The sequence below is a fragment of the Panulirus ornatus genome, chromosome 42 (genome assembly GCF_036320965.1).
Source record: "Panulirus ornatus isolate Po-2019 chromosome 42, ASM3632096v1, whole genome shotgun sequence".
NCBI lineage: Eukaryota > Metazoa > Arthropoda > Malacostraca > Decapoda > Palinuridae > Panulirus > Panulirus ornatus.
Window position 1 is genome coordinate 28,126,082 of NC_092265.1, and position 24,135 is coordinate 28,150,216.

The 24,135-nt window shown below is 41.3% G+C and overlaps 1 non-coding gene across 1 annotated transcript; it reads right to left on the minus strand.

The window, feature by feature from the left end:
- Nucleotides 1-21,807: 21,807 nt before the first annotated feature.
- Nucleotides 21,808-21,880, minus strand: TRNAK-CUU (transfer RNA lysine (anticodon CUU)). The gene has a single exon. It is a non-coding gene; the product is annotated as a tRNA-Lys (tRNA).
- Between the last annotated feature and the right edge of the window lie 2,255 nt (nt 21,881-24,135).

A 24,135-nucleotide genomic window follows, 5' to 3' on the forward strand; every position in this document is an offset into this window, starting at 1 on the left:
CATGGAAGTTCCAGAAGAAACTACAATGGTGCCTGACATGGGGCCATTCCCATCATACCCTGACATGGTACCATTCCAACCACACTCTGACATGGTAGTAGTCCCACAATCCCCTCACATGTTCCAGGGTCATACAGAAAGTCCAGGGGTTTTGGAAATGGAACCTACGCCCCAAAGAGATCCCCGAAGAAGACGACGACGACGACGACGACGACCACGCCACCAGCAGAGCGAGGACCATTCCACATGTCCCCAGGGTTATGAAATAGGAGAACAACACACGACCATGGAGGTTCCAGAAGAAACTCCAATGGTGCCCTTGGAGGTTCTCCCACCACCCCCTCCGGAAGAAGTAGTGCCACCACCCCGTCCCCGGGAACTTCCTACACCAACCTGTTCCCAGGAACTTCTCCCTCTACCCCGTTCCGTGGAAATTCTCCCTATACCCCGTCCCCTGGTTCTACTCCCACTACTCCGTTCTCGCCAACTTCCACCACCCCTTACCCGGGAACTTCTCCCACCACCCACTCCCTTGGTTATCATCCCACCATCCCGTCCCCTGGCTCTCCTCCCACCAACCAGAACCAGTCACCTGGATCTCCTCCCACTACCTTTTCCCCTGCTTCTCCCAGCACCCCGTCTCTTTGCTCTACTCCCACCACCCCGTCTATTGGCTATACTCCCAGCACCCCGTCGCCTGGCTCTACTCCCACCACCCAGTCGCTCGGAAATCCCAATACTCCTGTCCCCAGGGAATACTTCCACCACCCCGTCCCCTGGCACAACTACCACTACCCCTGTCTTCCGCCTCGACCTTGGAGTTTCCGGAGAAGCCTCCAGAGTTGACTGCTGCCATGGTCCTAGTGAGTGCAGAAAAAAGCCTCGCTCCACTTTCCGACGTACCTTATCCCGTTGTCTCAGGTGGCTCGGCAGGATCACTTGTCCCTGTTGTGTTAGACGTCCTCGGGTTTCTGGTCATTGAGAGCCAGGCAGGCACTGACACCTTTTAGTTATCCCCAACGCCATGACCTGGCAGCTAAAATGGATATTTCATTTCTAAAATGGCTGTAAATATATGCTGTAGCTGCAGTGAACAGAGAAACTCGACTGTGTCATATACACCTCAGCTGCAGTGAACAGAAAAAAAATGACAAGACATATGCATATGCAATCTTGCCACAGTCAACAGAGTAGGTCATACGTATCTATCTACCTATCTATCTATCTATCTATCTATCTATCTATCTATCTATATTTCTATCTTTCTTTTTGTCCATAACTCTGATACCTATTCCCATCAGGAACTTCCATCAAGGGGGTGGCCTCAGCAAAAGTCTCCACTTAACTCTGTCCTTACTTGCCTCTCTCGCATATACCATTACACACGTTCTTCCACTATTTCTCTTCCACTCTATGGACTTCCTTTCACACCAACCATTCTCTTTCATTCTCTTTCCTCTCACATCAACCCCTTTAACTCTACTATCACACATTCTATGAACGCCACATCTTCCATTCCAACCACGAGCCCAAACCACCTCAAAGTATGTTTCACCTAGTCTACCACTCCACAATTTATTCCGTTTACATTCCCTGTCATACCAGATCTCTCATACACCCCCTCATTTCATATCTCACTCCATCTAGTCATACCACATGCTCCTATCATATCGTGTTTCATTTTCCCTGTGGACTCATATATATATATATATATATATATATATATATATATATATATATATATATATATATATATATATATATATATATATATATATATATATATATATATATATATATATTTTTTTTTTTTTTTTTTTTTGCTTTGTCGCTGTCTCCCGCGTTTGCGAGGTAGCGCAAGGAAACAGACGAAAGAAATGGCCCAACCCACCCCATACACATGTATATACATACGTCCACACACGCAAATATACATACCTACACAGCTTTCCATGGTTTACCCCAGACGCTTCACATGCCCTGATTCAATCCACTGACAGCACGTCAACCCCGGTATACCACATCGATCCAATTCACTCTATTCCTTGCCCTCCTTTCACCCTCCTGCATGTTCAGGCCCCGATCACACAAAATCTTTTTCACTCCATCTTTCCACCTCCAATTTGGTCTCCCACTTCTCCTCGTTCTCTCCACCTCCGACACATATATCCTCTTGGTCAATCTTTCCTCACTCATTCTCTCCATGTGACCAAACCATTTCAAAACACCCTCTTCTGCTCTTCAACCACGCTCTTTTTATTTCAACACATCTCTCTTACCCTTACGTTACTTACTCGATCAAACCACCTCACACCACACATTGTCCTCAAACATCTCATTTCCAGCACATCCACCACCCTCCTGCGCACAACTCTATCCATAGCCCACGCCTCGCAACCATACAACATTGTTGGAACCACTATTCTTTCAAACATACCCATTTTTGCTTTCCGAGATAATGTTCTCGACTTCCACACATTCTTGAAGGCTCCCAGGATTTTCGCCTCCTCCCCCACCCTATGATCCACTTCCGCTTCCATGGTTCCATCCGCTGCCAGATCCACTCCCAGATGGATATCTATCTAAAACACTTTACTTTACTATCTAAAACACTTTACTTACTCCAGTTTTTCTCCATTCAAACTTACCTCCCAATTGACTTGACCCTCAACCCTACTGTACCTAATTACCTTGCTCTTACTCACATTTACTCTTAACTTTCTTCTTTCACACACTTTACCAAACCCAGTCACCACTTTCTGCAGTTTCTCACATGAATCAGCCACCAGCGCTGTATCATCAGCGAACAACAACTGACTCACTTCCCAAGCTCTCTCATCCCCAACAGACTTCATACTTGCCCCTCTTTCCAAAACTCTTGCATTCACCTCCCTAACAACCCCATCCATAAACAAATTAAACAACCATGGAGACATCACACACCCCTGCCGCAAACCTACATTCACTGAGAACCAATCACTTTCCTCTCTTCCTACACGTACACATGCCTTACATCCTCGATAAAAACTTTTCACTGCTTCTAACAACTTGCCTCCCACACCATATATTCTTAATACCTTTCACAGAGCATCTCTATCAACTCTATCATATGCCTTCTCCAGATCCATAAATGCTACATTGTAACAAATCCATTTGCTTTTCTAAGTATTTCTCACATACATTCTTCAAAGCAAACACCTGATCCACACATCCTCTACCACTTCTGAAACCACACTGCTCTTTTATATATATATAAAATTGTATAGCTACATAATAGTGGGATAAACATCAGCTAACGCGGGAGACAGCGACAAAGCAAAATATCTAAAACATATATCTAAAACACTTCACTTCCTCCAGTTTTTCTCCATTCAAACTCACCTCCCAATTGACTTGACCCTCAACCCTACTGTACCTAATAACCTTGCTCTTATTCACATTTATATATATATATATATATATATATATATATATATATATATATATATATATATATATATATATATATATATATATAAATATATATATATATATATATATATATATATATATATATTTATATATATATATATATATATATATATTTATATATATATATATATATATATATATATATATATATATATATATATATATATATATATATATTTATATATATATGTATATATTTATATATATATATATATATATATATATATATATATATATATATATATATATAAATCCTCCCCTCTCGTTTTTTTTTTTTTTTTTTTAATTTTCCAAAAGAAGGAACAGAGAAGAGGGCCAGGTGAGGATATTCCCTCAAAGGCCCAGTCCTCTGTTCTTAACGCTACCTCGCTATCGCGGGAAATGGCGAATAGTATAAAAAAAAAAAAACATATATATATATATATATATATATATATATATATATATATATATATATATATATATATATATATATATATATATATATATATATATATATATACTGTTACGAACTCAATACTTATCCAGGCAAGGTCGCCAGTAACATATACGTTACAAATACTATGCTGATACGTGTCTTGCAAGGACGTTATAGATTTGTTGTTGCACAACTAAGGATAACACAATCATAAAGTTATGGTATTGAATTAAAGACCAGCATTACATTAAATCTACTTATAATGAAAGAATTCAAGTGTACAAAGATAAACACATAAATCAGGCATGAATCATTTACGTTGACACTGAACATGAGTTTAACATTGAACATGAGTTAACATTGAACGTGAGTTAACATTGAACATGAGTTAACATTCCAGATAACATTTTAAGCCAGGAGATCTCTCTCCTTTATGACACTTTTTTCGATAACATTACACTTAGTTAGACCTGACGTGACACAGTAAACATCATCGTTACACTTAGCTACCTGACGTGACACAGTAGTAACGGCTTACAGCACAGCAGGGCTTACAGGCTTACAGCAGGGGACACCACTTACCTCGCTGGGCTAGAGAGAGAGGAATCAAATCTCAGCGGGTGTAGTGGGTACAAGTAAAGACAAGCGTTCACCCTTGCTGCTATACAACGCTACCCTTGATTGGCTATGGAACTAAGAGCAATTCTTATTGGTTGGAGGGTCCCAGAGTCTCGGCGTAGTCACACTCTCGTCTTCTTGCGAAAGTCAGCAGCGATGACATACGGGATGACATACCCCGCAGCTGACCCCACGCCTGGACCTGGCGCCTCTGATTCATACGAACATGTGGGCACACACACCATGTTCTTAACACCCCCCTCCTTAAAGGAGAAAATTCCTAGAAGAGGAATTTTCTCACGTTAAGAGCGGGATAAACAATCAGCTAACACATTATGTGCGCCAGCAATATGGTGAATATCTGAATTATACTCTTGAAGGAACAAGGCCCACCTAGTTAATCTTTGATTCTTATCTCGGAACTTATTAACATATTTCAATGGGTGGTGATCAGTGTACATCCTGATGACTGCCTGAAGGACACAAATTAACATGAAAGTGATGCAATGCTAATATTAAAGACAAAAGTCCCTTCTCCATGGTGGGGCTATCTGTTTGGGCTCAACCTTCTCTCTGTCCTCCTGCATGAGGACCTCACCGGCTCCCACATACTGCTGGCATCAACAGCTAACTTGAAAGGTTGATCAAAATCAGTGGCCTGCAAAATATAACAGTTAAGAGTAGGGTTCCTAACTGATGAGAGAAAGGTTGATCAAAATCAGTGGCCTGCAAAATATAACAGTTAAGAGTAGGGTTCCTAACTGATGAGAGAGACTGTCTCACACTACTCATTCCAAACATTTGATATCAGTCTTCAATAAATCTGTCAGAGGGGTTGCGAGTGTTGCAAAATTCACAATGTACATCCTATAGTACCCAACCATATCCAAGTAACACTTCAGTTCTCTCACGCCTCCGCCCGGGTCCTAGGTCTCCGAGGCACTCGCAGCTACGTCGTCGACTTCGTCACACACGGCTACTGCTGGACGTAAGATGATGCAGACTGGCACCGTCGGTTCTAAGGGGGGAGGATCACGACTGAAATATGGCTTAGGCATGTTGACGTGGCATAATCTCTGACCTCTGCGCCTATCGGGGGTAGAGACAAGGTAATCTGAGTCTCCTACACTCCAGATAATGGTGTAGGGACCCTGAGAACGGACAGCCAAGGGTTGACCCGGCAGCTGTAGTAGAAGCAACACCTCGTCGCCCGCCTCAAACCTTCTCAAACGAGATCGTTTTGTCAGGCCATATTGTCCTCCGTTCCTGAGACTCTCTTGAATGGGCGCGAGACAAATCCTCAGTCTCACCCACTGACTCTCGTAAGGACTCGAAACTAGCACAGGAGGTATCACAGAGCTTCTCCTCACTGATTTCATCCTCAGAAGACGTCCTCAAATCCTGAGTCTTTCTTGAATGGGCTCGAGACAAATCCTCAGTCTCACCCACTGACTCTCGTACGGACTCGAAACTAGCACAGGAGGTAACACACAGCTTCGCTTCGCTAATCTCATCCACGGAAGACGTCCTCAAACGGCTATGTCCTCAGGCACACTGCCTGCTATGCCAGCTGTCATAGACCTGGCATCATCGTGGTTGGGGACTAACTCTGGTACTTCTTCATCAAGCTGCACTGCCTCCGTGGACTCCACCGGGCCCGTAAGCGACACCGGCACTGGGTTCATCTTCCCACCCGCTAGGTCATTGCCTAACACAAAGTCCACACCTGAGACAGGTAATCTATTCACAACCTCTATGAGAGCATGGCCCGTGAGGAGATCTGTTTCTACCCTCACATCGACTAGTGGAGCTTCCTTGGGACCCGACAGTCCATCTAGCAAGACTCGGTCTCCAAACTCTCCTCGCGGCACCAAGCCATCCAACACCAGGGACTGCAGCGCACCAGAATCCCGTAATACGGTCACTTTTCGTCGTACACCACATCTTCTAACATAGCCCTCAGACAGGAACGCATTGTAGTTCCCACAGAACGGATCCTTAACTACAGATTGATTAACACTCTCGCAACCCCTCACTTTCCTAAGAGCAGGGACAGCCTCACCTAATTTACTAAGTGGCCCTAAAGTTGAGAGGAGATTCACCGATCTACTCTTGGTAGAATCTCTGGATTCCTTCCCTCGAGCCCAGCAATCCTTCACCTGGTGCCCATCCTTACCACAATGAGAACAAAAACTTTTAACTCTGTTGGAGTATTTCCCTTGAGTTTCATGAGTTACCGGCAAGGTAGCAGATTCAGGTGGGATTACATAACCATTGGTCCTCCCTCTGCCGTCAAAGCCCTTTGAACGTCTCTTCTCGTCAAATTCGAGATTTATTATTACTAAGATCTCCAACTCCTCTTTATTAGTTCTCCTGACATAAATCAATTTTAACCTACTTGCAATAAGCTTCAACTCATGCTTTGTTAAAGATTTAACGTCCTCGGGAGAGAGGTCTGATCGACAGAACTGGTCAACGTCAACGTCGCTGATCAACGGCATGATTAACGAAAAGGAAAGAGATTCCGTTAAGGCAAGAAATATCCTGGCAAGGTCGCCAGTAACATATATATGTTACAAATACTATATCAATCCCTGTCTTTGCAAGGACATTAGATTTATTAAGTTGCACAACTAAGGATAACTCTATCTAAACGTTATGGGATTAAATTAAAGACCAGTATTACATTAAATCTACTATAATGAAAAAGAATTGAAGTGCACAAAGATAAGCACATAAATCAGGCATGAATCATTGACGTTAACAATGAACATGAGTTCAACATTGAAGATGAGTTAACACTGAATATGAGTTAACACTGAACATGGGTTAACATTGAACATGAGTTAACATTTGTACATGAGTTAACATTCCAGATAAGATTTCAAGCCAGGAGATCTCTTTCCTTTATGATAATTCTTCGATAACATTACACTGATAATTACAAGGGGCTTACAGGCTTACAGCACAGTACTCGGGTAACGGGCTTACAGGCTTATAGCACAGTACTCGGGTAACGGGCTTACATGCTTATAGCACAGTACTCGGGTAACGAGCTTACAGGCTTACATCACAGTAACCGCTTACAGCACAACAGGGCTTACAGCAGGGGGACCACTTACCTCGCTGGGCTAGAGAGAGAGGACTCTCAGCGGGTGTCATGGGTATATATTACAGTAAAGACAAGCGTTCGCCCTGCTAGCTATAACGCTACCCTTGATTGGCTATGGGACTAAGAGCAATTCTGATTGGTTGGAGGATCCGTCGCACAATCTGCGTAGATCACCCTCCCTCTTGTTTAAGCCTACAACGATGACATGTCCCGTACGGTGGTGAAATACTCCGCAGTTGATTGACAACTTAATCTCCCGCCTCGGAGAAGGGTCGAGGTGCTCAAGGGCAAATGACCATCTGGCTTCAAAATTAAATTATTAAGCCTAATGCTTGGTGGGAACACGTTATATACACGAACATGTGGGCACACGCGCGCACGTTCGTAACAATACCTAGACATATACATATATACACATGTACATATTCTTCCTGCCTTCATCCATCCCGTCGCCAACCCGCCACACATGAAATAGCAACACCCCCCCCCCCCCCCCCCCCCCCCCCCCGCGCGAGGTAGCGCTAGGAAAAGACAGAAAAGGCCACATTCGTTCTTCACACTCAGTCTCTACTTGCCATGTGTATTGGACCAAAACCACAGCTCCCTTTCCACATCCAGGCCCCTCTCAAAATTTCCATGGTTTACCCGAGACGCTTCACATGCCCAGGATCAATCCACAGACAGCACGTCGACCCCGGTATACGACCCCCGGTCGTTCCCATTCACTCTATTCCTTGCACGCCTTTCACCATCCTGTATGTTCAGGCCCCGATGGCTCAAAATATTATCCACTCCATCCTTCCACCTCCAATTTGGTCTCCCAATTCTCCTCGTTCCCTCCACCTCTGACATATATATCCTCTTTGTCAATCTCTCCTCACCCATTCTCTCCATGTGACCAAACCGATTCAATACACCCTCTTCTGCTCTCTCAGCCACATCCTTCTTATTACCACACATCTCTCTTACCATTTCATTGCTCGATCAAACCATCTCACACCACATATTGTCATCAAACATCTCATTTCCAAAACATCCACCCTCCTCCGCACAACCCTATATATAGACCATGCCTCGCAACCATATAACATTGCTAGAACCATAGTTCCTTCAAACACACCCATTTTTGCTTTCCGCGATAACGTTCTCGCCTTCCACACATTCTTCAACGCTCCCAGAACCTTCATCACCTCCCCCACCGTGTGACTCACTTCCGCTTCCATGGTTCCATCCGCTGCTAAATCCACTCCCAGATATCTAAAACATTTCACTTCCTCCAGTTTTTCTCCATTCAAACTTACCTCCCAATTAACTTGTCCCTCAACTCATTTCATCCTAATAACCTTGCTCTTATTCATATTTACCTTCAACTTCTTGCACACACTTTACCAAACTCAGTCACTAACGTCTACAGATTCTCACCCGAATCAGCTACCAGGGTTGTATCATCAGCAAACAACAAATAACTCACTTCCCAAGCCCTCTCATCCACAACAGACTGCACACTTACCCCTCTCTCCAAAACTCTTGAATTCACCTCCTTAACAACCCCATCCATAAACAAATTAAACAACCATGGAGACATCACGCACTCCTGCTGCAAACCGACATTCACTGAGAACCAATCACTTTTCTGTCTTCCTTCTGGTACACATGCCTTACATCCTCGATAAAAAACTTTTCACTGTTTCTAGCAACTTACCTCCCACACCATATACTCGTATTACCTTCCACAGAGGATCTCTATCAACTCTATCATATGCCTTCTCCAGATCCATAAATACTACATACAAATCCATTTGTTTTCAAAATAATTCTCACATACATTCTTTAAAGTGACCATCTCATCCACAAATCCTCTACGACTTCTGAAACCACACTGCTCTTCCCAATCTGATACTCTGTACATTCCTTGACCCTCTCAGTCAATACCCTCATCAGGCACTTCACCATGAGCCATGCATACATTAAATATCCTCACCAACCAGCCAACAGCATAGTCACCCACTTTTTTGATAAATTCCACTGCAATACCATCCAAACCTGCTGCCTTGCCGGTTTTCATCTTCCGCAAAGCTTTCACTACTTCTTCTCTGTTTACCAAATCATTTTCCCTGACCCTCTCACTTCAAAAACCACCTCGACCAAAACACCGTATATCTGCCACTATATCATCTAATACATTCAACAAACCTTCAAAATAATCTTTCCATCTCCTCTCATCATCACTACTTTTTATTATCTTCCCCATTAACCCCCTTCACCGATGTTCCCTTTTGTTCTCATGTCTTCTGCACTTTGATTACCTTCTTCCAAAACATCTTTTTATTCTCACTAAGATTTAATGATACTATCTCACCCCAACACTCATTTGCCCTCTTGTTCACCTCTTGCACCTTTCTTTTGACCTCCTGTCTCTTTCTTTTGTACATCTCCCAGTCATATGCACTATTTCCTTGCAAAATTCGTCCAAATGCCTCTCTCTTCTCTTTCACTAATAATCTTCCTTCTTCATCCCACCACTCACTACCCTTTCTAATCTACCCACCTCCCACGCTTCTCATGCCAAAAGCATCTGTTGCGCAAGCCATCACTGCTTCCCTAAATACAACCCATTCCTCCCTCACTCCCCTTACGTCCTTTGCTCTCACCCTTTTCCATAATGCACTCAGTCTTCCTTGGTACTTTCTAACTTCCTCGCACAAGTCTCCTTTCCAAGATCACTTACTCTCATCATTCTCTTCACCCCAACATTCTCTCTTCTTTTCTGAAAATCTCTAAAAATCGTCGCCTTCGCCTCCATCCAGTTGTACCTCTCAGCACATTAACATCGAAAAGTTTCTCCTTCAAGCGCCTATCAATTAACACGTAATCCAAAAATGTTCTCTGGCCATCTCTCCTACTTATATATGTATACTTATGTATATCTCTTTGTGACCAGGTTTTTCCCAATCACTAATCCTTTCTCAGCATACGAATCTTCAAGCTCTTCACCATTTCTATTTACAAAACTGAACACTACATGTACACCAATTATTCCCTCAACTGCCACATTACTTACATTTGCATTGAAATCACCCATCACTATAACCCGGTCTCGTGCATCAAAACTATAAGGACACTCACTCAGCTGCTCCCAAAACACTTGCCTCTCATGACCTTTCTTATAATGCCCAGGTGCATAGGCACCAATAATCACCCATCTCTCTCCATCCACTTTCAGTTTTACCCATATCAATTTACTTTCTTATACTCTATCACATACTCCCACAACTCCTGGTTCAGGAGTAGTCCTACTCCTTCTTTTGCTCTTGTCCTCTCACCAACCCCTTACTTTACTCCCAAAACATTCCCAAACCACTCTTCCCCTTTACCCTTGAGCTCAAACTCAAACCCAAAACATCCGGGTTCCTTTCCTCAAAAATACCACTTATCCCTCCTTTTTTCTCATCTTGGTTACATCCACACACCCCAGTCTGAGCCCAATTCAGACACCCTAATCTGAGCCTTCGAGGATGATGAGCACTCCCCGCATGACTCCTTCTTCTGTTTCTCCTTTTAGAAAGTTAGATTACAATGAGGGGAGGGTTTCTAGCTCCCTGCTCCCGTCTCTTTAGCTGCCTTATACGACACTCAGAAAATGCGTGGGAAGTATTCTTTCTCCCCTATCCCCAGGGATATATATATATATATATATATATATATATATATATATATATATATATATATATATATATATATATATATATATATATATATATATATATATATATATATATATATAATAATAATGGTAGTAATGATAATAATGTAATCATTGTCATCGTTATTATTATCATTATCATTATTATCATTATTATTATTATTATTATTATTATTATTATTATTATTATTATTATTATTATTATTATTATTATTATTATCATTATTATTATTATTATCATTATTATTATTATTATTATTATTATTATTATTATTAATATCATTATTATTAATATCATTAATATCATTATTATTATTATCATTATTATTATCATTATTATTATCATTATTATTATTATTATCATTATTATTATCATTATTATCATTATTATCATTATCATTATCATTATCATTATTATCATCATTGTTATTATTATTGTTTTTGTTTTCATTATCATAATAAACTGTGACTTCCAATAAATCATTTTCAAATTAATATGTATAAATTAATGAAGTAAAGTATGACACGAAAATATCCATACCAGTGTCAGTTTTGGGCTTTCTTACTTCTATAATTTTGTCAAATGATATTCATGAAATCATGTAACTTTTCTTAACAAATATATTCATTCTGATGGGTAATGCTGCTTCACGGTCAAATGATGTTTTATAACGAAGAGAAAATTTCTTACGTTGTAGACCTGACGGAGGTAAATGAACTTCAATTTGTTATGTGTTGCTGGAGCTGACGTCTGTGGAAAGACTATATAGAGTCGATATAGTACTATTGTGTTATCAAACATTGTTATAATATCCACTCGTATGTAAAGAGTTTCCACGAGGTTGCACTGAATCAAAATAAAATCACAAATACAGACATACATTTAATCGGACTAATATATTTAGCGTTAATTTTGATATAGAATTATTTGAAGGAAGATATCTAATTCCTTAGTTTAATGCTTAATATTTTAACTGCAATATATCAGTCACAACAATGAGTGATCACCACAATAATGGTGCCAGATGGAAACAACCACATGACACTACATCTGTAATCCCAAGCAGGATGTATCTTAATGGAGTTATTTTTCTTGTGCAATATCTCCTACTAACTGAGATCTTTATGGGCACTGTTAACATTATTGAAGTGCATCACCTGACCCACATTTTCCTGAAGTGTATAGCCTTGACTACTGCCTTATTGGAATATCTTCCACGAAATATAATGTTCCAAATTATGATGCACAAAAGATATCCAATTTTCGTAACATGGCATTTGAAGTGCAGAAGAAAGTCATCCAATACCTAAACCTAATAACGATGTGGATCTATGATAAATTACCCTGCAAGCAGTCAATAAGGATGGCTTAAAGTCATGAGTTAGCGCGAGTTAGGCTACTGTTTTCCCACAACTTCTACAGGAGAACAGGTCACTCTAAGGTTGCCTATTGAAGCCTCTTTCTTCCCTGGAACACCTAAGCTGTGGAATTCTTTTCCTTTTCTGTTTCCTTCTTCATATAACCTGTATTACTGCAAGAGCCAGTTAGACAAACACCTACGGAAATCAATTTCTACTTTCTTTCTCTATATTTATTTGACCTACGATGGCCTTTACTGGGCTTTAGTATTATTTCTAACGGCTAATTCATTCATGGACGAACATCAAGGTTGGGTCTTAATTAAGATATGGGAATGTGAACGGAAGAGATAATAGACTGGAAAGTATTTACAAACTTTTGGAGGAAGTGAAAAACCTGCCAGGTCATAGTTATTGGGAAAGACAAGAGGGTAGAGAGTTCCGAAAGCTTCGAGGTGAAGGGAAAGAAACAAGTTATCCAAACGGCCTACCCTTGACTTGCCAATGGCCAGACGGTAATCATGTGACACAGCAGCTTGCCGGATATTGCGTGGTCTAGCAAGTGGTGGGGGGCACACAAGCAGCCAGCTCTTGGGAGAAAAAGCCAAGGTAATTTCTCTCGAAGAGGGAAAATGAACTAACATTACGGCGTAGGGCAAGTGCCATGTATGCACTATTAAAAAAAGAATATGATAAATCCCTCTGAAGACAAATGTTAAATATTAACTGTGTTCTTTAACATCATCTTATTTCAATGACACATTTTCCTAACTCATGAGCCATTTAATCATTATCAAAAAAACATTATTAAGCCTAAATTTCATTTTAGGAAATTCTAGAGGCCAACGATTTGAGCAAAATAAACCTAACCTAACCTAACCTAATCTTCACCAAATGAAATGAATATAATCTTCATCAAAGCTAATACTGTGTATTGGTATTATTTCCATACATAGCAAAGCACAACATAATTTTAATGTTTGCAAGTCTCGAGTGAGAAGTGATATCTTTATTGCGAAATTCTAATATTTTGGGAGAATATGAAGTATGTGGCATCATGCGTAAATAAGAGAAAATTATCTTAACATAAACTCTTTTTTTATATAAATTAGTCAAAGAATTTTGGCTTTATAGTTTGGAAATGATAAAAAGGAATAGAGAAGCTGATGCACTTATTTGGATACAAATGTCTGGAATATAAGAAGATAAGATGATATCAATTCCTAGGTATGGGAGAACAACAGATGTAGAAATACTTTAGAATAGTGTTGGTATGATACAGATATAAGAACAATATCGTGATCATATATATATATATATATATATATATATATATATATATATATATATATATATATATATATATATATATATATATATATATATATATATATATATATATATATATATATTTGAAGGTTGTTGAATGTGTTTGATGATAGAGTGGCAGCTATAGGGTGTCTTGGTCGAGGTGGTGTGCAAAGTGAGAGGGTTAGGGAAAATGATTTGGTAAACAGAGAAGAGGTAGTGAAAGCTTTGCGGAAGATGAAAGCCGGCAAGGCAGCAGGTTTGGATGGTATTGCAGTGGAATTTATTAAAAAAAGGGGGTTACTGTATTGTTGACTGGTTGGTAAGGTTATTTAATGTATGTATGACTCATGGTGAGGTGCCTGAGGATTGGCGGAATGCGTGCATAGTGCCATTGTACAAAGGCAAAGGGGATAAGAGTGAGTGCTCAAATTACAGAGGTATAAGCTTGTTGAGTATTCCTGGTAAATTATATGGGAGGGTATTGATTGAGAGGGTGAAGGCATGTACAGAGCATCAGATTGGGGAAGAGCAGTGTGGTTTCAGAAGTGGTAGAGGATGTGTGGATCAGGTGTTTGCTTTGAAGAATGTATGTGAGAAATACTTAGAAAAGCAAATGGATTTGTATGTAGCATTTATGGATCTGGAGAAGGCATATGATAGAGTTGATAGAGATGCTCTGTGGAAGGTATTAAGAATATACGGTGTGGGAGGAAAGTTGTTAGAAGCAGTGAAAAGTTTTTATCGAGGATGTAAGGCATGTGTACGTGTAGGAAGAGAGGAAAGTGATTGGTTCTCAGTGAATGTAGGTTTGCGGCAGGGGTGTGTGATGTCTCCATGGTTGTTTAATTTGTTTATGGATGGGGTTGTTAGGGAGGTAAATGCAAGAGTTTTGGAAAGAGGGGCATGTATGAAGTCTGTTGGGGATGAGAGAGCTTAGGAAGTGAGTCAGTTGTTGTTCGCTGATGATACAGCGCTGGTGGCTGATTCATGTGAGAAACTGCAGAAGCTGGTGACTGAGTTTGGTAAAGTGTGTGGAAGAAGAAAGTTAAGAGTAAATGTGAATAAGAGCAAGGTTATTAGGTACAGTAGGGTTGAGGGTCAAGTCAATTGGGAGGTGAGTTTGAATGGAGAAAAACTGGAGGAAGTGAAGTGTTTTAGATATCTGGGAGTGGATCTGGCAGCGGATGGAACCATGGAAGCGGAAGTGGATCATAGGGTGGGGGAGGGGGCGAAAATTCTGGGGGCCTTGAAGAATGTGTGGAAGTCGAGAACATTATCTCGGAAAGCAAAAATGGGTATGTTTGAAGGAATAGTGGTTCCAACAATGTTGTATGGTTGCGAGGCGTGGGCTATGGATAGTGTTGTGCGCAGGAGGATGGATGTGCTGGAAATGAGATGTTTGAGGACAATGTGTGGTGTGAGGTGGTTTGATCGAGTGAGTAACGTAAGGGTAAGAGAGATGTGTGGAAATAAAAAGAGCGTGGTTGAGAGAGCAGAAGAGGGTGTTTTGAAGTGGTTTGGGCACATGGAGAGGATGAGTGAGGAAAGATTGACCAAGAGGATATATGTGTCGGAGGTGGAGGGAACGAGGAGAAGAGGGAGACCAAATTGGAGGTGGAAAGATGGAGTGAAAAAGATTTTGTGTGATCGGGGCCTGAACATGCAGGAGGGTGAAAGGAGGGCAAGGAATAGAGTGAATTGGAGCGATGTGGTATACCGGGGTTGACGTGCTGTCAGTGGATTGAATCAAGGCATGTGAAGCGTCTGGGGTAAACCATGGAAAGCTGTGTAGGTATGTATATTTGCGTGTGTGGACGTATGTATATACATGTGTATGGGGGTGGGTTGGGCCATTTCTTTCGTCTGTTTCCTTGCGCTACCTCGCAAACGCGGGAGACAGCGACAAAGTATAAAAATATATATATATATATATATATATATATATATATATATATATATATATATATATATATATATATATATATATATATATTGAATCGATGAAGTTATGGCTCAGCAAACCCTACGACACAGTTTACAAGACAAACACGAAATTCAGAATTATTTATCTTTGTCTATTATGGCTAGGCTAAGATCATTTATCGCTGTCCATGATGGTCAGGCTATCATTTATCGCTGTCCATGATAACTAAGCTAAGATCATTTATCGCTGTCCATTATAGCTAGGCTAAGATCATTTATCGTTGTCCATGATACAGTCTGGGCCCAGCCCGAGCTGTAGGGGATAGAAGGCCTCCAAGATAACACTAGCCAGACTCTAAGAACATTTAACATCATAAGAACATTATCCAGTTGTATTATCTTATCAGGAAATACGTTTGTATGCAACTCTTAGCTGATAAGAGATGTTTGATCTCTTATCACCCAGAACTCACCACGAGGAGGTGGTTGCATGTCGAGTTCCATAATTTTTTCCCGTTTTAAATAAATATTTTAATTTCCTCTAAAATAAAGGTCTATCCCGCTTTAAGCTATGTAAAGATAATAATTTCCTCTAAAACAAAGTTCTTTCCCATTATATTACAAGTAAAATTTCCTCTAAAACAAAGTTCTTATTGTGAGGTAGATAGTTGAGGAAGGGCACCTCATTTCCTGCCCTTCCTCTGGTTCCGTTGGCCACCTCCTCTGGTACGCCTCCGGCGGACTGACCTCATCACCTTCTTCAGCTCACCAATAATAAGTGGCAGAGCTGGTCTCTCTGAGGGGTCGCTGTGGGTCGCTGTTTGGTAAAGATCCTGGAGGCTTTCCCGCACACCCTGCTTCCTGACCAGGATGGACACGTGCCTCATTAGATGCCCAAAAGAGAAGACGTCACTGGCTGGGGAGACCGGCTTGCGCTCCCTGACCTCAGGGGCCAACCACAGGTCAGGAACATTGTACTCAACGCAGCTTCCCTTCTTAACGCTCAAGCCGAAGTCGATGATGTGAAACTCTGGCTTGTCACCCATCGTCACGGTCACATTCTCGACCTTGACGTCATTATGGACAATGTTTTTCTTATGGATTTCCATCAGCCGACGAGCGACCATGATGGCGGACTCGACCAGTTCCTCGTCCGACCGACATGTTCTCATGTACTTATCATAAGGCTGGCCAGTGTGGCTTAAGATGATCAGTGGGGGATTGCGGCACACTGCTCGAAGGAGAGGGGCTCCTCCAGCCCCAGCCAGTCTCCTGTGAATGTCGGCTTCATCCATAAGACTTTTCGAACTCACACCGTCGAGAAGGGTTTTGATGACGCAACACGATCCACGGAACAACACCGTTTCAATCTTGGCGTTGCCTCCCCGACCCACCTCTCTCATGACCACCAGGTCATTTACATCCTTCTGGGTCAACTTTACAACTGGAACGCTCATTTTAATTCCGGCCTGAGGTGCACTTACCAAATTTTCTTCTTGCCGGAGAGTGTGAGAGGAGATGTTGTCGGTACGGAGTCCCATCCTCAAATGATTACACTTCTCTCTCCGCCGGCCTTATATACCCCTAGGTTATGTGACGTCACATAACCAGATCTATCCAGATTAAATCCCATACAAATCCGGATATGTAGACGGATTCGTTTAGTTTTGTTGCGATCATTATTTGATGAAATCTAGAGGTGTCGAAGAAATAGTCAAGATGGCCAATGGTGTTGAGAGTGTAGTGAAGATGGCTAGAGATGTTGAAGGATCTAAATAGTTTCGAAATACCAATACTTTCTGAATCAATAAATCATTATAAATACTAATAAGGCAAAAAACACTTTGACGAAAATTTAGCCATTTTCAAGCATCGAAATAAAAGGATATGAGGTAAATGGCTTTTGGGAAATCCTTGTCGAATAGTACACAGTTACTTTCTGAGAATACGCACACACACACACACACACACGCACACACACACACACACACACACACACACACACACACACACACACATACACAAACCTAGAGAACATGGCATAAAATTAGGACAATATTGTTCAAATATATTCAGAGAAGTAATTTTAAAGTTTATATAAGAGTGGTTGATGAATGGAATAAGAAGAATGAGGTCATGGTTAAGGCAGACACCATACATAAATCTTACAAGTTGTATAATAGTACGGAATGTTCTAGAGATTTGGCCTGACGAGTGTAGAACTCTCTCCTCACACAGTAAAAATAGGTCATTACACACTCACAGATTCAGAGGTTATCATGTTGAAGGAGAGGTGAAAACTGAGGATTCAAATCAAAGAACAATAAGAAGCGTCATGATGAGATGGGAGAGGAAATTGGTAAATAGACAAATATAGTTTAATCTAAAACATGAACGGTAAATCACTTCAGCTGAAGAAAGACAAGTGGAAAATATAGAAAATGAAAGACCAAAAAGAAGAATTTAGGAAATCTGGGATAACATCTAATGTGAGGAAACACGATTTCACCAAATGAGCTTTAGTTAATGCTTCTGGCACAGTGTAAGTATATACATATATATATATATATATATATATATATATATATATATATATATATATATATATATATATATATATATATATATATATATATATATATATATATATATATATATATATATATATATATGAATATATATATACTTATGTGTGTGTGTGTGTGTCTGTGTACAGATAAACTTTAATGCTGGCCAGGGTGTACTGGTGATGCCTTTGACCTAAAATGTACGTTCAAGCCCTTAGGCTTATCATGATCTTCACTACAACCTCATCTTCATATGACCTTATCTTGACTAAGCTCGTTTCAAGGAATGCTTTAGATTTTACCCGCTCACACAAACAACGTACTTACACGGGGCCCCACGAGGGCAAATATATGATTACACACACACCTACACACCACCACCACTAATAATACACAGAGAAATAGCTTTTTCGGTCGGCTTTGGATCCGCCCTGGTTGAGGCCTGACTGGTTGAGGCCAGTATCACCACGTGGAGTTGTGACTGGTTGAGGCCAGTGTCACCACGTGGGGCTTGTGACTAGTTGAAGCCAGGGTGACCACGTGGGGTTGTGACTGGTTGAGGCCAGCCTGACCGCGTGGGGCTTGTGACTGGTTGAGGCCAGTGTCACCACGTGGGGTTGTGACTGGTTGAGGCCAGTGTCACCACGTGGGGTTGTGATTGGTTGAGGCCAGTGTCACCACGTGGGGTTGTGACTGGTTGAGGCCAGTGTCACCACGTGGGGTTGTGACTGGTTGAGGCCAGTGTCACCACGTGGGGTTGTGACTGGTTGAGGCCAGTGTCACCACGTGGGGTTGTGATTGGTTGATGCTACCGTGACCACGTGGGGCTTGTGACTAGTTGAAGCCAGGGTGGCCACGTGGGGTTGTGACTGGTTGAGGGCAGCGTGACCACGTGGAGTTGTGACTGGGGTGTTGATGTGTTGTGGTCGGCGTCCACAAGGTCGTTATCTTAGTATTTCAGGAGCGGAGGAAGATCCACAGTGGACGTTTTACAAACACAATGTTGAATCATCACAACTTTTACCGAATCTGATTGAAATCAATGAATGAAATATGTCAAATATTGAAAAAATAAGACAAAAGAAAAGTGATGTTTATTAATTCTTTAATTTTTCTTACGATCATGTGAAATAATTGCCAGATACCCAGTGCAGTGCTAACCCAGCGACCATACTTGACGGTTTTATTGTAGTACGATCCATTTTGGGGATGCCAGAGCCCAGGAAACTTCTCATATTCATCAAGTTAGGTTATCATTTCTCTCTGTTCCACTCCGTGATAAAGATAAAACACATCGGATAACCAGAACAGCGCGAACACCCGTCCTGACTGACCACCAACGAGCTACTGAAACCTTTTGAGCACCAAAGTTGCTGACCCAAATTCTATATGGCGCTAGATTCTCTCCCGAAAAGCGCTAAAAAAGCGTTAAACTTGCTAAAATGACAGCGAAAAAAATGCTCTTCGAATTATTTCTGCTCTTTGACGTGCCAAATGATTAATGAGAGATACGACTGACTGCTTTAACACTAAAATACTCACCATTATTCCAGATCTGCTAATTACCAATCCACAGTCTCTTCGTCCTCGGTGACCTGGGGTTGTGGTGGTCTATGTGAGGGTCCAGGTTGTGGTTGTGATAACTCGTATCTTTTCAATAACCCAATGTTTTTCAGTACTTCCTCAGGCAGTTCATAATCATAACAACAGTTTCCATTTTATCTTAGTCCATACTTGATAGTTAGTATTGCATTTAAGCTTTTGATAATCAATATCGAGGCTTTCACTTCACGATGTTCATATAACTAAAGATTTCCTCCTGTTGCATCCTTGTACAAGGCTGTTTCAGTCCAGAGTGCTAGGGCGCCAGTGTTCTGCTTCCACAATACATGATGAAGCTTCCTCCACTGGAACTCAATTGCTGTGAGAATTTTTCGTCATCGGTAAACATCTTTGCTAATTCCAGTATTCCAGGCTTTATGGGTTGCAGGCATTCACTTGTACTCAGTGATGACATTGACTGTGACACTTGGACAGTGTCTGGCAAACGTTGACGAAGCTGTTTCACCAACTCCACTACAAACTGTATGTATCTTCCTCTAATATCGTTTTCATCAGGAAACTTACATTGTGCCATCTCCTTTTCAAACGTGCACCCCAAGGACGCACGCGGGTCTAAGTAGTTCTCTACTGAATCTCCTTCCTTTAATTTCTGCCTGGGATGAGAACCTTAGAACTTATGGAATCAATAAGTTGAATAAGGTCACTTAGCAGTTTGCTTGGATCCTGTACCTCAGCTTCAAGTTTCTCATTTACGCACTGGACTTCTCCAAGAATATGCTTCAGGAATATCAGGAAGGCATAGTTTTTCTTGTCACAAAACATCTCATAGAGATTCTGAGATGTGTAACACCTCTCATCATTTCTTGCCATTTCAATGTGAGTCATAAGTTCATCCCACTGCTGCAGTATCAGACAACTGCTGATTCAATTGACAGCCATCGAGTCTGGCTTAGCTGTATAAATTTCGGTGGAGCTTGACCATCACTGGCAGAGTGGGAGAACCAATTATACGTTTCTCTGATGATAAAATCCAGGTTCCTAGGGAGATACTCTGCTGCAGCATGAGACAACTAGCTGTAGAGAATGACACACACTTGATCAGGATCAGATGAGGAACTTCTAACTTGAGTGTATCATACACTCCACTGTTAACATCTGTCATCACAGAAGCATTGTCGGTGCTAATTGCAATAAGGTTTTGTAACTCCAACCCATTATTCTTAAAAGACTTCTTGATGGGATCACATATCTCATTAGCATTACAGTCAGTCAGCTCAACAAGGTCCAGGAAAGTCGTTATAATCTTTTTCTTACTTTCAGAATAGAACTGGACAGCAATACCCAATAGTTTCGTTACAGTAATGTCATTACTCTCATCAGGTAAGAAGCTAAACTTCTGACTGCCCATATCACTTTTCAAGTTGCTGTTAAAATGCGGGGCAAACACACTGCGCACAACTGCACTACACTTCAACCTTTTTAACCTGAAATTCTTGTATCCTTTACTGTTTGCTAATCCTGCTTTGCAAAGGTTACCGAGATGATGAATAACACGTAATGTACAACGATCAGCAGTGAATAGTGACACATTTCCTTCAGTCTCCCGTGCATCCTCACTCACTGTTTCAAACAGAATTGTGGTTTGTCTTTAAGTACTGAATGACTCTTCAGCTGTCTTGTGTTTAGCAGATTGGTTGATCTAGACGAGCGGTGGATGGTATGTTCAGAGGTTGTTTCATGTTACATCATAGAAAACTGTTACCGCCCAACGTGGGGCTCGAACCCACGACCCCGAGATTAAGAGTCTCGTGCTCTACCGACTGAGCTAGCCGGGCTTATATACAACCTTCTTCGTGTGAATATGTGTGTTTAAACGAGGTTAATAACTGCCAAAATTAACCCCTAACAACGCTGTATTATCAGCGATAAAGTTCAATAACTCACCTGAGGTCACGTGATAGATACATAAGGGGATCCGACCATGACCTTATCAACGTCCTGAGACCGCGGCTGATATGTCAGGTTAGATAAGAGGCATAACATCCTCTCTGTCTGATGTTTTGAGAGTAAGACACTAATGGTTGGGAGGCAGCAAGTGTGTCTGGAGACACTCTCCTCTCTGTCTGATGTTGTGAGAGTAAGACACTAATGGTTAGGAGGCAGCAAGTGTGTCTGGAGACACTCTCCTCTCTGTCTGATGTTGTGAGAGTAAGACACTAATGGTTAGGAGGCAGCAAGTGTGTCTGGAGACACTCTCCTCTCTGTCTGATGTTGTGAGAGTAAGATACTAATGGTTGGGAGGCAGCAAGTGTGTCTGGAGAAGGGTAGTAGGTGGTGGGGCCAAGCCTGGTGTTTTGATCAAGTAACATATGCAAGATAATGGTTGGTTGGTTGACCGGTTAGTGGTGGTTTAGGCCCATCAACTGCCAGGGTCAATAGACACGTGAACTTCAAGTTACAACTACCATGTCAATAGTCTTTAACTCCTTCAGGTGTTAATGATAATTCCAATTCCACATACACTTATATGACTGGCACTAGACCCTTACATGGTTACATCATTGATTATATCATAGAACTGGTCTCCCTCGTACCATAATGATTTAAGACCAGTAGGTTTCCTTCGTACCATAATGATTTAAGACCAGTAGGTTTCCTTCGTACCATAATGATTTAAGACCAGTAGGTTTCCCTCGTACCATAATGATTTAAGACCAGTAGGTTTCCCTTGTACCATAATGATTTATCTGGCCAGAAGATTAACTGGCAGGCCGGGTAGACCAGGGTTGGAATTGAAGTCTACCTGGAGTCACGTGACTCCAGTTTATATTGTCTTCCGCTGCTTAAAGATAGACGAAAGGCCAGCAGCAACACACTGGGTATATGTCTTTGCTCGCTCTTTATATAACAACTTATTTTCACATGTTTACAAGTAAATGTTATATCAAAATAAATTCTCAATTACGTTATACATGTCCTACTTGACTGACTTTCATACATTTCTGCACCCTGGCCTCCAGGAACATTATTGGGTACACGTATTGTTGTTATACAATTATCAAACTATTAACATTTGATCATTCTAATAGCAATCCATTGAGAAAATACTGTTATATTACCTATATTCCCTGGTGATCAATGATCGGAATAACCGGCTGTTTCTGTCTATCATCATTACTCCATTTTCAATATAATGCGTTGTATCAGGTACATACAGTCGCCACAATATTACCCACACATGGAAGATGTCACTGCCGGGAGAGCTATAGCCAGGACCCCACACCTGGGAAGGTGTCACCTGGTATGTCCGGCGGTTGGAAGATTTGGCTGGAGTCAAGAACAAACACCTAACTAAGGCTGTTTACCCACGCCACCTCCTCTGACTGCCCGACCACACCAGAGAAACATCAGCAACAGGTGAAGACACACACCCTGCACCACCTCACTGGCTACGGCGGCCTTCGTCACTCAGGTAAGAGTCCTCGTGACCGGTGTTGGGTGGAGACCGTCTACTGTTGACCAGCCTTACGTATACAGGAGGTGTGGGGTGGGTGTCGGGTGGTCAACACAGAATGTTCTCGGGATCGTCAGGAGGAGGAGGAGGGTTCCTGGTAGCTGGCTAGTTAGTGGAGAGTTCAACGTGCCGGAGCTCAGTGCTGTCTGTAGTTGGTCGTGTGTAAAGGCTGGATCATCTTCTGTCATGAGAAACAATGTTTGTAAGTTACTGTATACAACTGTTATCCGTTGCTGAATCATCATGAAACCTGGATACATAATCATGTATTCTGAATATGATCAAATTGATTATCTGTTGTGAGAGTCACCAGGTCTGCGCTTGACATGTCTTACGACAACATGTTCTCAGAAACTATTATTTTATGTACAGTTGTTATTGTTATGTTCACCAAGTCTTCTCTTAGCAGTTATAAAATGTCATAGTTAGATTAGCTAACTCTTCACCGAAATTTTTCGTGTTAGTCTTTCTGAAATTATGCCTATTACGGGTAGTTTTGATTTTGCTTAACAGGTAATTTCTAGTTTAGAGATCTGTCCTATCCTTGCCTGGCAAAGGTCTTTCCTATACTATCTC